Genomic DNA, 13429 nt, shown 5'->3' on the forward strand with positions numbered 1-13429 from the left:
TAGATGCCATCATATTGTCAGCCAAAGAGAAAAATAAGAATGAATAAGAAATCAATTTTTCTAACATTAGTCTTTGGAGCAGTAGAGATTGTTAGAACACATTTGGAACTGTCTTCCTGCCTTCAGTTTCTATTGAGGAATAATCTAAAAACCAGAAAACCTCAGTTTTAATCTAGGTTTCCATTTAGTTCTTGTGCAACATTGAACACCACCTCTTTAGATTTCACATTTGGAAAATGAACATGTTACACCAGGTAATTCTTTCCAAATATACTTTTTTTCTTATACAACTTTCACTATATAAATTCAGAGATGTGGAAATTACAGTAATCATCCAAGTGATCTGATTAGTATAGTCAGCCTGTCTAGGTGTCCTGGGTGAACACAAGTCCTTTTTTCTAAATAGAATTTTTATATGTCTGTGCTAGCTATGTAATTCTTGAAATTATCCTTTCAGCTAAGTCTCCATAGACAGCATCAGACACAGAGCAGTTAAGCCATTCAAGAAGTTAAGCCTCTCCCCTGCCAACAATGGTTAGAAATATTTTCCTTTTATAAATGTCTGGATTGTTTATATGTTCTGTGCTATCTATAGTCCTATCTTTACACCCAGACCCAACCCACTTATTGTTACCATTGATACCATGTGGAAGTAAATATTTTCTATGGCTAATCATATAAAAAATCCATGTATGATTCCCTAAGTTTTATTTGTAAAAAAGTGCCTAAGGTAAAAGCAAGCACCCATCTTTTTGTGAGCTCATTGCTAACTTTATGTTTAATGCAGTGATAGAGAATGCATGTCTCGTAGCAGAGGGAAAATAAGAAACTCAAAGAATAAAGAACCATATGTAATTCCTAGCCATAAAATGAAGTCTTAGTCATCAAATTCATTTTTGTCTCTGAACTGTGATTTAGAAATGATAGATTCTTAGAGAGAGAGAGGTAGAGAGAGAGAGAGAGAGAGAGAGAGAGAGAGAGAGAAAGGGTGGAAGGGAGAGAGGAAGGAAGGGAGGGAGGAAGGAGATCAAATGGGAGGTAGGTGGTTACTGGAGCAGCAGGACAAGTGACAGGATGATATTGCTGTCCAAGGTATGAGGATAATAGCAGTGAATATGTCTGAGCAAAAAGGTCTAGACCAGTACTGTTCAATGTCCAGCAGAAATATAATGCAAGCCGCATACACAATCTCATATTTTCTAGTAGTCAGAAATAGAAACAGATAAAATTAATTTTAACAATATATTTACTTAGACCAATATATCTAAAATACTCTAATTTAACATGTAAAAATTATTGAGATATTTTACATTTTGTAGTATGTCTTTGAAATCCATTTGGTTAGCTACCTGGAATGTACTTGATAGCTATATGTGGCTAATATTAATTATAATGAACAGCAGAGATCTAAATCAAAGTCAAGAGCACATATACTAATTATGCTTCCTCCTCATTGACTTATTACACACACACACATTCTTCCTACCGCCAGCACCAGCAATATAATCCCAGAGATTTCTGTATGTATAAGATATTTAGTTAACTTTGAAAAGCTATTGTTATTATTTATTATTATTATTACTCTCTTCATGAATTTTATGAGGCATATTGTTTCCCAACATTAGGTGAACACAGATATAGAAAAGTTTTCTGCCTTCAGTCGCTGGCCCTGCATTACTTTAGATACATAAAGATAGTTCATGACTTAATGGGCTCAACAGTAGATAGTGATTTTCCAGTCATCCATTCAGATATAAAAAAAAAACACCCATGTTTTTATTTTTCTATCATTTCTATCTCAGTATAATCTCATTATTCTTGAGTTATCATTTGTTCCAGTGAGTATTTATTGGCCATCTGCTATGTGCTAGATTTGTTATAAGCAATATGAATGGCTAAAAATTCCTACATCTTGTAGAACATATTCTAGTGGAAAGAACACAGATAATATAAAATAAATATGCAAAAAATATAATATGGTATTGACTGAAAGGTAATTCTTTCTCTCTAGGATGGCATCTGAAGACTTAGGTAAATCCAGACACTTTCTGACAGTGGCTAGGACAGTGTCTAGAATATGGTAGGTATTCAATAAATATTTTTTAATAAATAAGTAACAATAGATGGAGGCAGCTCATGCCCTGTTCTCGTCTGCAGGGCATCCAATTAAGTATACACATTGTCACATCTGGATGTCTGCTATGGACCACCCGCCCCATCCACAGTTTCCTCCACTGAGATACCTTCATCCCCATCTACTCACTGGAGGTAGGGTCCATAGGACAAGGCACCACCAAGACCTCATCATAGCCATGTGTCCACTTCAGGTCTACTGCCTCACACTCTGTTTCCCCTTCCCAGGAGCACATGCCTATTTAGGTGTTCTTCTGTGACTATGTGGGTCCCAGAGTTTAATGGCGCTGCCTGGGTTGCCTTCAAGCAATGTCTCCTTGATCCCATGCCATGTGCCTATAGATTTCTAAATGGAAACTGAAACACAGGTTCATCATTGACAGATGTAGTTGGGGTAATCACTTTCTCTCTTCTCAGGAGTTTACCGGGAAGTGGACAAGGAAGTATCAGGGCACAGCTTTTCTTAGAACCCTCAACCATATCTAGCTTTTTAATTTTTTTTTTATGTTAATCCTCACCAAGGATATTTTTTCTATTTATTTTTAGAGAGAGTAGAAGGGAGGGGGTAAGAGGAGAGAAAGATGAGAGGTAGAAACATCCATGTGAGAGAGACACACACACAGACCTGGGCCAGGGATTGAACCTGCAACCCAGGTATGTGCCCTTGACCTGGAATCGAACCTGCAGCCCTCTGGTGCGCAGGAGAATGCTCTAACCATTGAGTACGCCTTCCAGGGCCATGTCTACTTTCTTATCTTCTTGTCTTACCTAGAGAGGATTTGTATCTCTTCTGTGGGGGTGGGGGTGTCCATAATTAACAATGAATAAATTATCAAATGCAATATTTTAGTCCAATTTCTTAAATAATGCATAGGCTTCCTATACAACCAATCACATTTAGCTTAGGAAATCTTAAACTTTAGAGAACAGTGCTGTTTTGCTCTCTGTTTTAATCCTTATTTATAATGGTTGGACTTGTTTATATACTGAGGATAAACAGGAGAATAAAAACAGAAAACCATGTTAACTTATACTGATTTTTCACAAGACAGCTATGCTTTCTGCGCCACAAAATACTACATAAAAGAGAAAAACACTACCCAGTTGAACATAGTGACCTGCAGAGGAATACACAAAACACTCAGATACCTCATCTTCTTTTTTAACATATTTACCCATACACATTATGCTATACTTCTGGGTTTATATACTTTTCCTGTTCAAACTATCAAATAAAGCAATTCTAATATCATAAATATCTGAAAACCAGAGATATTGAGAAGTTAAAGTAATAAAATCTTCTTAAAAGAAATGAGAGAGCACATGATGGCTCCAGAGGAAAAGGCCTCAGAGCATATACGGTTTGGTGTGCGCCACAGAGACAAGAGTGCTAGAATAGCAGAAAGGAGGCAGGCCCCACAGGCCTCTGTCCCATGAGGGTGGCTGCAGAGGGTGCAGGGCACAGAGCTGCCACAGAACAGCTCTCACTACCCAGCAACCGTGTGTCAACTCTAATGACACAATTTTGCCTTAATACTAATGGTGTCCTAGCCCAGCCAGTGTTGCTCAGTGGTTGAGCATACACTCAGGAACAAAGAGGTCACTGCTTTAATTTTTGCTTAGGTTAGGGTACAAGTCTGGGTTGTGGGCTCTATCCCTGGTGGGGGCCATGCAGGAGGCAGTCAATCAGTGATGTTTCTCTCTCATCGATATTTCTATCTCTCTACCCCTCTCCCTTCATCTCTCTCTAAATATAAAAACATATTTTAAAGTATAAAAAAAAATAATGTCCTTTATTCTATTTCTTCAAGACACTTCAAATGTCACATTTCACCATATTTATCCATACCAAGCAAGCAATGTCTTTTTTCAAAATATACTGCAATGCTTATCTATATTTACTGTAATATTACTGCATATATTTGGAATCCAACTAAGATGCTTAAAGTAAGATGAGGTTAGGATTGTATGTTTTTACTGTAGTAAGTCTATTTCTTATAAGACTGTATAAGATTTGAGCTCCATACCATATCTTTATTCCATGAAATTCCATAATATAGTTATTTTTAAGAACACACATACTACTATAGAAATTCACACTATAAGAGAAATGATGCTAATTTTAAAATACCAATATATTCAATAATTTCCTTTTTTTCAGCACTATTACCTTTAGCTCTGTCCTGTTGGATTATTAAGTCATTTATCAATTTAAGGCAATATGACCCAGTAATGCTGTGTTATTTAAGTAATAATTACTTCATAACATTTAATTTGCATCTGTAGGAGACATGAAATATAGGCTTCCAAATGCTGGGTAAGTAGAGTCTAGCTCCTTTTAGTTCTGTTGGACACATTTGTCTCCAAATTTAGCTTCTTGTACCTTAACATATTGGTTGTCTTCCCATGTTTTAAATGTATGCTTATATATCACATATTTTATTAGCAGTTTAATGAGGGGTAATGCCCACCTAGGAAACAGTTTTTATGAAATAAAAGTCTTGGTTAGTAAATTTTCAAAAAAAAAGAACATCCAGAATCTATTCTTATTAATGTTTGACCCTTTACCTTCTGATATGTGTTCTTAAATTTTGATGAGTAAGAGCCACATAAGGCTATCCTAAAGTCTTGAGGTTGTTGATACAATGATGATTCTTATCATGTAATGCCTGGGGTATAGAGAGGAGATATAAGAAAGAAGAATGTGGAGAGAAAAGCAATAGTCCTGAAATGGGTAGAATAAGAAGAAATTATTTGTCACAGTCAGGAAAGAGGATGTCAAGAATATATAGCCAGAGTTCTTAACTAGGTGAAATGCCAGAAAACTGTGAGAAATGAGAAATGATGGTGATTCACATCCTCTATGTAACATGTAAGCTAGCGTTTAAATATCACTTTAGAGTTTATGAAGTTCATTTGATACCCATAATCATCTTTCATCCTTCCTGAGTTAGATAATATTATCATCATCCTCAATTCACTGATGAGGATACTTGGTGAAATTCACACAGGGTCATACATGTGAGACAGAAGCAACCCAGAACCACAGACTCCAACCCATGTGCCATCCCTCACTCTGAGGCCAAAGGGATATCAGTGGATCTACTACTACAAGCCCTCTTCAATTATAACTAAGTTATAAAGAAGACTCCTGGAAAGCTAACAATAACTAGTGTCTAAGAACTTTAGTGGTGACTCTGTTGGTGATTTTTTAAGTAATATAGATAACATTTTCTCTTTCTCTGCTAAGAAACTCATTGTTATTTTTTTCATTACAAACAAAACGATTATTTCAACTAACAGACACATTCTCAGAATTTTTTTAAATGCTCAAATTATAACATAAGAACTCCTTCAGTAAAAAAAAAAAAGAGAGAGAGAGAGATAGCCCTAAAATCTTAGCTGTCCTTTCTACCTAATTAATGACAGATACAGGTGGTCCCTGACTCATGATGGTTTACTTAGAATTTTTCTACTTTTCAATGGTGGGAAAGCAATACACATTCAGTAGAAACTGTACTTCGAATTTTGAATTTTGATCTTTTCTCAGGCTAACAATGTGTAATACAACACTCTCTTGTAATGCTGGCAGCAACAGTGAGCACATCTCCCGGTCAGCCATGCATTCTCGAGGGTAAACAACTGAAACTGTACAGTCACTGCATTGCCAGAGTTCTTGTACACTGTGCTCTGAGCACGTTCAAGATAGGCTAGGTTAACCTAGGACATTCAGTGGGTTAGGTATGTTAAATGCATTTCAAACTTATGATCTATTTAATTCAAGATGGGCTTGTCTGGATGCAACCCCAACCTAAGTCGAGGAGCATCTGTAAACAAATATAAAATGTGCAGTTAATTCAGCTTCTTTGTTTTCATCCAGATACTTGGTATTGGCAAGTCTACACCCAACAAAACAGTTGATTCAGCCAACTCAGTAGCAAAAACAAGAAGTTGCATCAGTCATGAGTTATGCACACAAAATCATCAGCAATGAGAATCTTGCTAATCAACCAGTTGTCAAGGAGCCTTGAAAATGTAGCCTAATCAGCACACAGCAAAGTTCCTATATCATCGATGCACTTGCCTATTTCAAAGAATTCTACAGCAATTGTAGGAGAGAGACGTCTATTTTTGAATGCTAGCATGTATTAGGAAAAAAATCCAGAATGATTAAGGCTTCTGGCATGTATTTCAGCTATTACAGCTGTTTGCAATATATATGTCTACATCTATATTTGAAATCTCTGCTCTTGCCATTTGCCATCTGCACATAGATGGGTGAAATTGGCTATGGTTTTTGTTCATTGCTTATGAAACTTCACATAGAAATCTGCCAAACCTGTATTATTTTTCCTAGTATTTTTCAAACATCTAATCAATATCCCAGAAATGATAAAATAGAAAAGTGTAGTCTTTCAAAGCCACCTGTTTCACTTGCCTTTTCAATTAGAAGAGGTATAAAATGCCCCTCACATTAATTTTGGCCATCTAATTTTTATTAACTATTTCATAAAACTCTGAATACCAGAAAACTGGCTTCCAGATCTCAAACCTCTAGAATATAGTGGGGGAAGAAATCGAAAAACACTAAGACAGTATCACAAGCCCCAGAGTCGCAAAAGAGTCCCTTGCACAGTGCTAATAGCAGAATCCTGACCTCCCACTCAGTCATTTTCTCTTAAGACAAAATTCTCACACTTTTGACTCTCTGGTAGCTAGGTATCAGTGGACTTATGAGACTAAAATGAAAAAGAAATGCTATTCTTCTAGAGGAGAACAGATGAAAGAGGGAAATATGGGCAAGGCGATGGGGAGACTGAAAAGTTGAAAACCCTGCCATGAATTTCGCTGAGTATTATAACCCAGCATGATAGTGAATGCTCCCAACAATGTTTCTGAATCATTTCTAAAAGCCATTATATTTAGAGGCCTCCATGTAAAACTGAAAAAAACAAAATCAAAATATTTAAATCTATTTCAATCAATATTATTTAAAATTTATAAGTTTGGGAAGTTTAAAATTTAAGCTTCAGTTAATGATAAAATTTATTCATTTATGTGAAAAGTGTGCACTAAGGTACAAGTTTAAAAGTCACTTCTATAACAGAATAATTATGTAAAAAATCTATATTATATCATTAATATCCATAATTTAAAACCATGTAGATTCAATTAGAGTCCAAAATTCCAATCTCAAGAATTCCCCCTAAAATAAAAACTCCCCACCCATGATCTGAAACAAAGTTCCATGCCACAGAAGATGATTCTCATACTTTACACAGACCATACTTTTATGAGACAACTGAATACAACTAAAATTTAAAAATCAGTATTATAACCATTCAGTTTCTTCTCTCTCTGTTGAGCTATTTCTGAATAAATGTGGCAATGGTATAATTGTTCTATGACAACAGGAGTTGATTCTATGTATCTAGGATTAATTTTTTTACTTCAGATTAATCACTCTTTAGAACCACTGGCAAATTGGCCACTACTCCATCCCTGTTTATTCTATAATAATTATCCTTTTATTAAGAAATTCCTATCCTCATATTACTTATCCTATAAATATTTTTTAAACCTACATTTGAAAAGAAATGTCAAGACTTGTAACTGAATACTCAATATGCTCCAATTTAATTTTGTAAGTAAGCAAGTCCCTTCTTAACTGACTGTTATCATCAGATGGTCAGAACTTCCACCTGGTTCACAGTCAGAAGTGTAATTACACCTCTAGTAGAAGCCAATCAACTCGACAGACACATTTTTTCTTTCTTGCTAAATGTGTAACGGTAGAGGGCTTATTTGACAATAAGTTTATTGACAGGCAATATCTCTCTGATAAAATATATTGTTTAAACTTGTCTTTCTTTTTATAATTTAGGAATTTGCTCTTTTAAAGATCAAGAAATATTTGTTATTAAATATGCATTTATTTATAAATATATTGTCTTTATAAACATCGGCTCTGGAGTTAACTCAATATTTTACCACTAAATAAGATAAGCTAAAATACTGCATTACATATATTTTAGGTATGCAACAAATAAGGATGATAAAGAGTTTGGTTTTCTCAGATATATCTAGTTTGGTCTTGCTAGATAACAAATTTAAAAGATTTGAGTCTCTCCTTTACAATAACTCAGTGTTTATTATAGGTCTCTAAGACACTCAGCATATGATGTCAGGATGCTTAGCATAGAAACTACTTCACTGAAAGTGTGACATAAATCTTTGCTGAACCAAATTGAAACAAACTGTGATATACACTTAAACAGATCAATGATAACATAAGATATGATTGGTTCAATAGAAGTCCAATAGATTGATATGCTAAAATAGAGCATGTAGTAACTAATGCTGAATGGGGAGTTAAGGTTTAACCAAAGAATTTGCAATTGAACACATTCATAAAACACTTATTTTAGAACCTAATAGGAATTTTAAAAAGAAAAAAAAAACTTTACAATATGACTTTGGCTGGCTTTGTGTGGGGATTTATTTTGCTTTTCTTCCTTCAAGTTTCTGATTATCATTTTAACTGATTTTGAGTTTGTAGCTTTACTTGGTATGGTTGCAGTCACAATTATCACTTCAGCTGGGACCTTATACAGTGAGAGCGCCTAAGAAATGAGAGGAGGGAAGGAAAAGCCCCTGTGTCTGTAGTCATTATTACAAAGCACATTCTATTTCTACAGAGCCTGCTCGCTTTTCATGCTCAGTGCCAACTACAGATTAGAAGCACGTCTCATCCTGACTGTTTAGAATTTGTCAAGGCACTGCCATTGTTAGGATTAAACTCCAAACTGAACGGGCTCAAAGAGCCAACGATAAAATGCCAATTGCAGCCTCTCCCAGCTTACCAAGCTCCAGAAATAATGACTGTCTTTTTGTATTTCCTTTTCCCCTCTGCCTGTCAAAATTTCCTTTTCAGAAGTGTCCTAGAGTAAGAGCCTTGGATCCAGATTGCCTAGTTGGAAACCTGAGTGCATCCACCCTAGTTGTTGACCCTCTAAACATTTACATAAACGTCCTGGGTCTCAGTTACCCCATCTGTAAAATGGGATCTCATATGACTGCTTAAAGGTTAAATGAGATAATAAATGTAAAGTGTTTAAACCATTACCTGCCGATATAAGTATGCATTTTATACATGTTAACTGTCATGTGTTACTTTAGAAGGTAATAAAAAATATGTAATGAATGAATCTCACTACTAGTTAGAGTTTGGAGTGGCATAGTGAAAAGGCCATGGGTTTCAGAGGCTGATAAACCTGGATTTGAATCCTAGTTTGTATTTCCCCCTCTATCTCTCCCTGTCTCTCACACACACACACACACACACACACACACACACACACACACATGCATACCCACATGTATACACACATGTGGCCACAGATAAGAGATACAGGACACATCTGTCATCTCTGCTGTGCAGCCTCCCACAAATTATCAGGCCCTCCCCTTTGCTGGCATAGAGCCCAACAAACTTACCATGCTTCATACACGCCTAAACCTTTTCTCCTCTCCTCAAATCCATACTCCACCTCTTCAACTCGTCTGCTAGCCAAACCTGTCCACTCATTCACCAATATCTTGAAATTCCTGAATCCAAAGAATACACATCTCCCTTCTTTATCTTTACAGGACATCCTAAATGGATTTCTGGATTTTAAAACCCTCCCACCTCTTGACTTCTCTCTTTTAATCACACTCTCTAGGGTTTCCTTTCTCCTTTATTCATCTCTCCTATTCTAACAACATCTAAATACTGCCCTCCTCAGAATTGGGCTTTGGCTCTCTGCTCTTCTCTCTCTGTATTCCCTCTCCAGGTGATCTCGCCAGTCCCCATGATGTCAAAAACGATGTACATGCTGGTGACTTCCAAATGTGTCTTTAGGCCAACCAATAACTCTGATGGCTATATGAGAGATATGGCAAATCTATCATGCCTAAAGTGAGCTCTCAATTTCTCTCCCAGAAATGTATTCCTCCTATAGGCTTCCTTTTCTACATAAATGGTACTCACATCCTTTTATTGCTCATTCAAGAAATCTAGAAGTCATTTTTAGTTCTTCAGCATTCTTTATACTTTCCCCCAACCTTACCCAATCATTCAACACCACCTATAAATTCCACCTCTAAGATATTTCTCTAATCTAAATATTCTCTCTATCTTCATTCCCACAATTATTCTAATTTAAGACAAAAATTATGTCTCACTAGAATTACAACAATGACCTTCTTTTTAATGTTTCTTTGAATAGCTTTATTGAATATAACTGATATATAAAAAGACTGGACATAATTAATGTTTATAATTGGATCTCTCCACTCCTACCTCTGAACCCCACCTATCTATCCTCCACATTATAGTCAAAGTGATCCTCTTTTTAAAAAATCTTTATTGTTGAAAGTATTACATATGTCCCCTTTTTCCCTCATTGACCTCTCTCAGTCCACCCCCACCCCAGGAATGCATCACCCTATTGCCTGTGTCCATAGGTTATGCATATATGCATACAAGTTCATTGGTTGATCTCTTCCCACCCACCTACCTTGCCCTACCTTCCTTCTGAGTGATCTTAATATGAGCTCCTCACAAGATCATTTTAAGGTCACCTGGAATTTTCTTTTTGATGTCTTCTCTACATAATTAAGTAGCTATGTATTACTGTACACTTTTTATTTCAATTTTTCTTCTTGAAATATTTACATCATTTCTAAATATTCATAAAACATTACCCATTTTCCTTAGAGGCCATTAAAATACTGATTAAATTAGCAGCATTATTTCAAATTAAGCTTTCCAAAAAAGCCTTTGATTTAGGTTTAATAAGACAACTATTATTTTACTATCTAAAAATAAAATCCAATTATAGTTGCTAAGATATAATAATGCATTTCATTATACATTGGATGAGTTAACATAAAGGAAATATAATGACATATTTGTTTTCCTCTAATAAGTTCTAAGTGACTTTTTTAACATTTAAGTGAAAAACACATTTAGATATAAATATTCTTACAATATGTCTTTTTACTGAGAGATTTTCTTTCTCCTGTTTTGAATACTCTTAATATATTGGCTTATATATAATCATATATGTAATAAAATAATCATATATGTATCAGGTTAACTAAGAGTGGCATTTAAAGATAGAGAAGTTATCTGAGTCTATTTATGTAATGCTTATGAAAGGAAGAATACAGATGCTCTCTGACTGAGCAACATATTGCTATGAGTGTGCACAAAAGCCCATGTCTCAAACACACACACACACACACACCTAAATATAAAACAGAAGTGGGTAAATCAAGGGGGGAAAGCAATTGTTCAAGTTATTTGACATTTCATGGGGATCAAATTGCAACTTTATTCTTTGACTAAACATTTTCTTGTTTGATACCAGAATTGTATTTGGTAGAAACTGTAAAATGGAAATAGTAACCCGAGGCAATATAAAGAAAATTATTTTACCTCAGCACAATCACTAAAAAATGTAATCTAATCAATGATTGCTATATATCACAGGTAGCAGACACCATCCTCACCACGGCTTTAGAAAGGAAGTGTAAATTACCTAAATACTTTCAAACAAATGTCATTTGCATATTTTGTACCTGACTTATCTGTGTTAATCACTCATGTTTACTGAATTCATCAAGTATTTGCCCAGTTCTCTTGTTCTCTGTACTCATATTAACAAGTACAGAAAGTTACTTCAACTAATGGTGGTTGTTCAGGAGATTAATATTTGTCTGTGTGAACTTAGGCAGCATGGTGTCACCTGGTGCTTTGCAAAAATGAAGTAAGGGTCCAAAATGAAGTAAGTTCGTCAACATGGTGGCACCTTAGGAAATTTAGAGTGTGGCTCGGAGGAAAAGATGCTGCCAATTTACTTACTAATAGGGTCAGCAGGAAATCAAGGATGGAATGTCATAATTTATTATACAAAACAAGACACCCCTAAAAGTGAGACTTGTTAGCACTTATGTCAAGATAAAACAAATAAAGTGATACTAACCCACACAAAACAAGATGTAAGGTAACCCAAAGATATTTTCACCCTAAGGAAATAGAAAGTTGAGATCAGGATAAGAAGAAGTTATAGGAGGGATGACTATTTCTCAATAGCTGTCAGGTAACAGAGAACTAGATGATTGGCTCTAGTGATAAATGTGACAGGAGGTGCCATTCTGCGGTAAGGTTGCCAGATAAAATACAGGGCTCCAGTTAATCTGAATTTCAGATAAACAACAAATAATTTCTTAGTATAAATAGGTCTTAAACAATATTGGGGATATAGTTTATAGTTTTTAAAAATTCTCATTTATCTGAAAATCAAATTTGAGTGTGAGTCTTTTATTTTTATTCCTAAGTCTGACAACTCTATTGGGGGCCCACGGTGTGTTCCTAGATAAAGTTCTCTGCTTTCAGGGATCATCAAGTAGGACCTGTGTAGATCTAAACTAAAGACTCCTTGCAAGAACTACAGTTTTGGGATTTTTGTTTTTGTTTTTGTTGTTTCCTAAATGGGTTTACTCACTTCACAAAATAGGACTCCTCTGAAATGCTTAGCACAAGATCCAAAATCTAGAAGCTGCTGGTCAAAATTTAGATGTACAGTAGGTGCCTGGAATGATTGAGTGACCCTCCCTGTGCCGATGTCAGGATTATACAGGAAAAAAGCAGTATGCAAGGTTACTGAATGCACAGAAGGAAAACTCAAGAGATGAAGGCCAGCCCTGGCTGATTTGGCTCAGTGGATAGAGCGTCAGCCTGTGGACTGAAGGGTCCCAGGTTCGATTCAGGTCAAGGGTATGCTCCTCCAGGGCCCGGGGCCCTGGTCAGGGTTCGTACAGGAAGCAACCAATTGATGTGTTTCTCTTACATCGATGTTTCTCTCTGTCTTTCCCTTTCCCTTCCACTCTCTCTAAAAATCAATGGGAAAATATCTTCAGATAAGGATTAAAAGTAAAATGAAAGGAAGGAAGGAAGGAAAGATGGAAGGGAGGGAGGGAGGGAGGGAGATGAAGGCCAACCAAAGAGCCAGCACAAACTAGGGTTATGTTCTGATGGGCCAAATTGGTCAGGTTGGAGTCCCCAAGTTCATTCAAACATTAGGAGCCCATAAAGCAGATCCTCGGTGGGAACAGAAACAAAGTACAAAGCCAGCGGGCAGAACTCTGTGAAATAGAGTCAAGAAAGTTCAAGATTCAGGTAAAGAAATAGAGGCAGGTTTGGGGTGACTAGGAAGAGAACAGGCAGGTCACTATGATGCCCTCTACT

This window comes from Myotis daubentonii, chromosome 5 (assembly GCF_963259705.1).
Source record: "Myotis daubentonii chromosome 5, mMyoDau2.1, whole genome shotgun sequence".
Classification (NCBI taxonomy): domain Eukaryota; kingdom Metazoa; phylum Chordata; class Mammalia; order Chiroptera; family Vespertilionidae; genus Myotis; species Myotis daubentonii.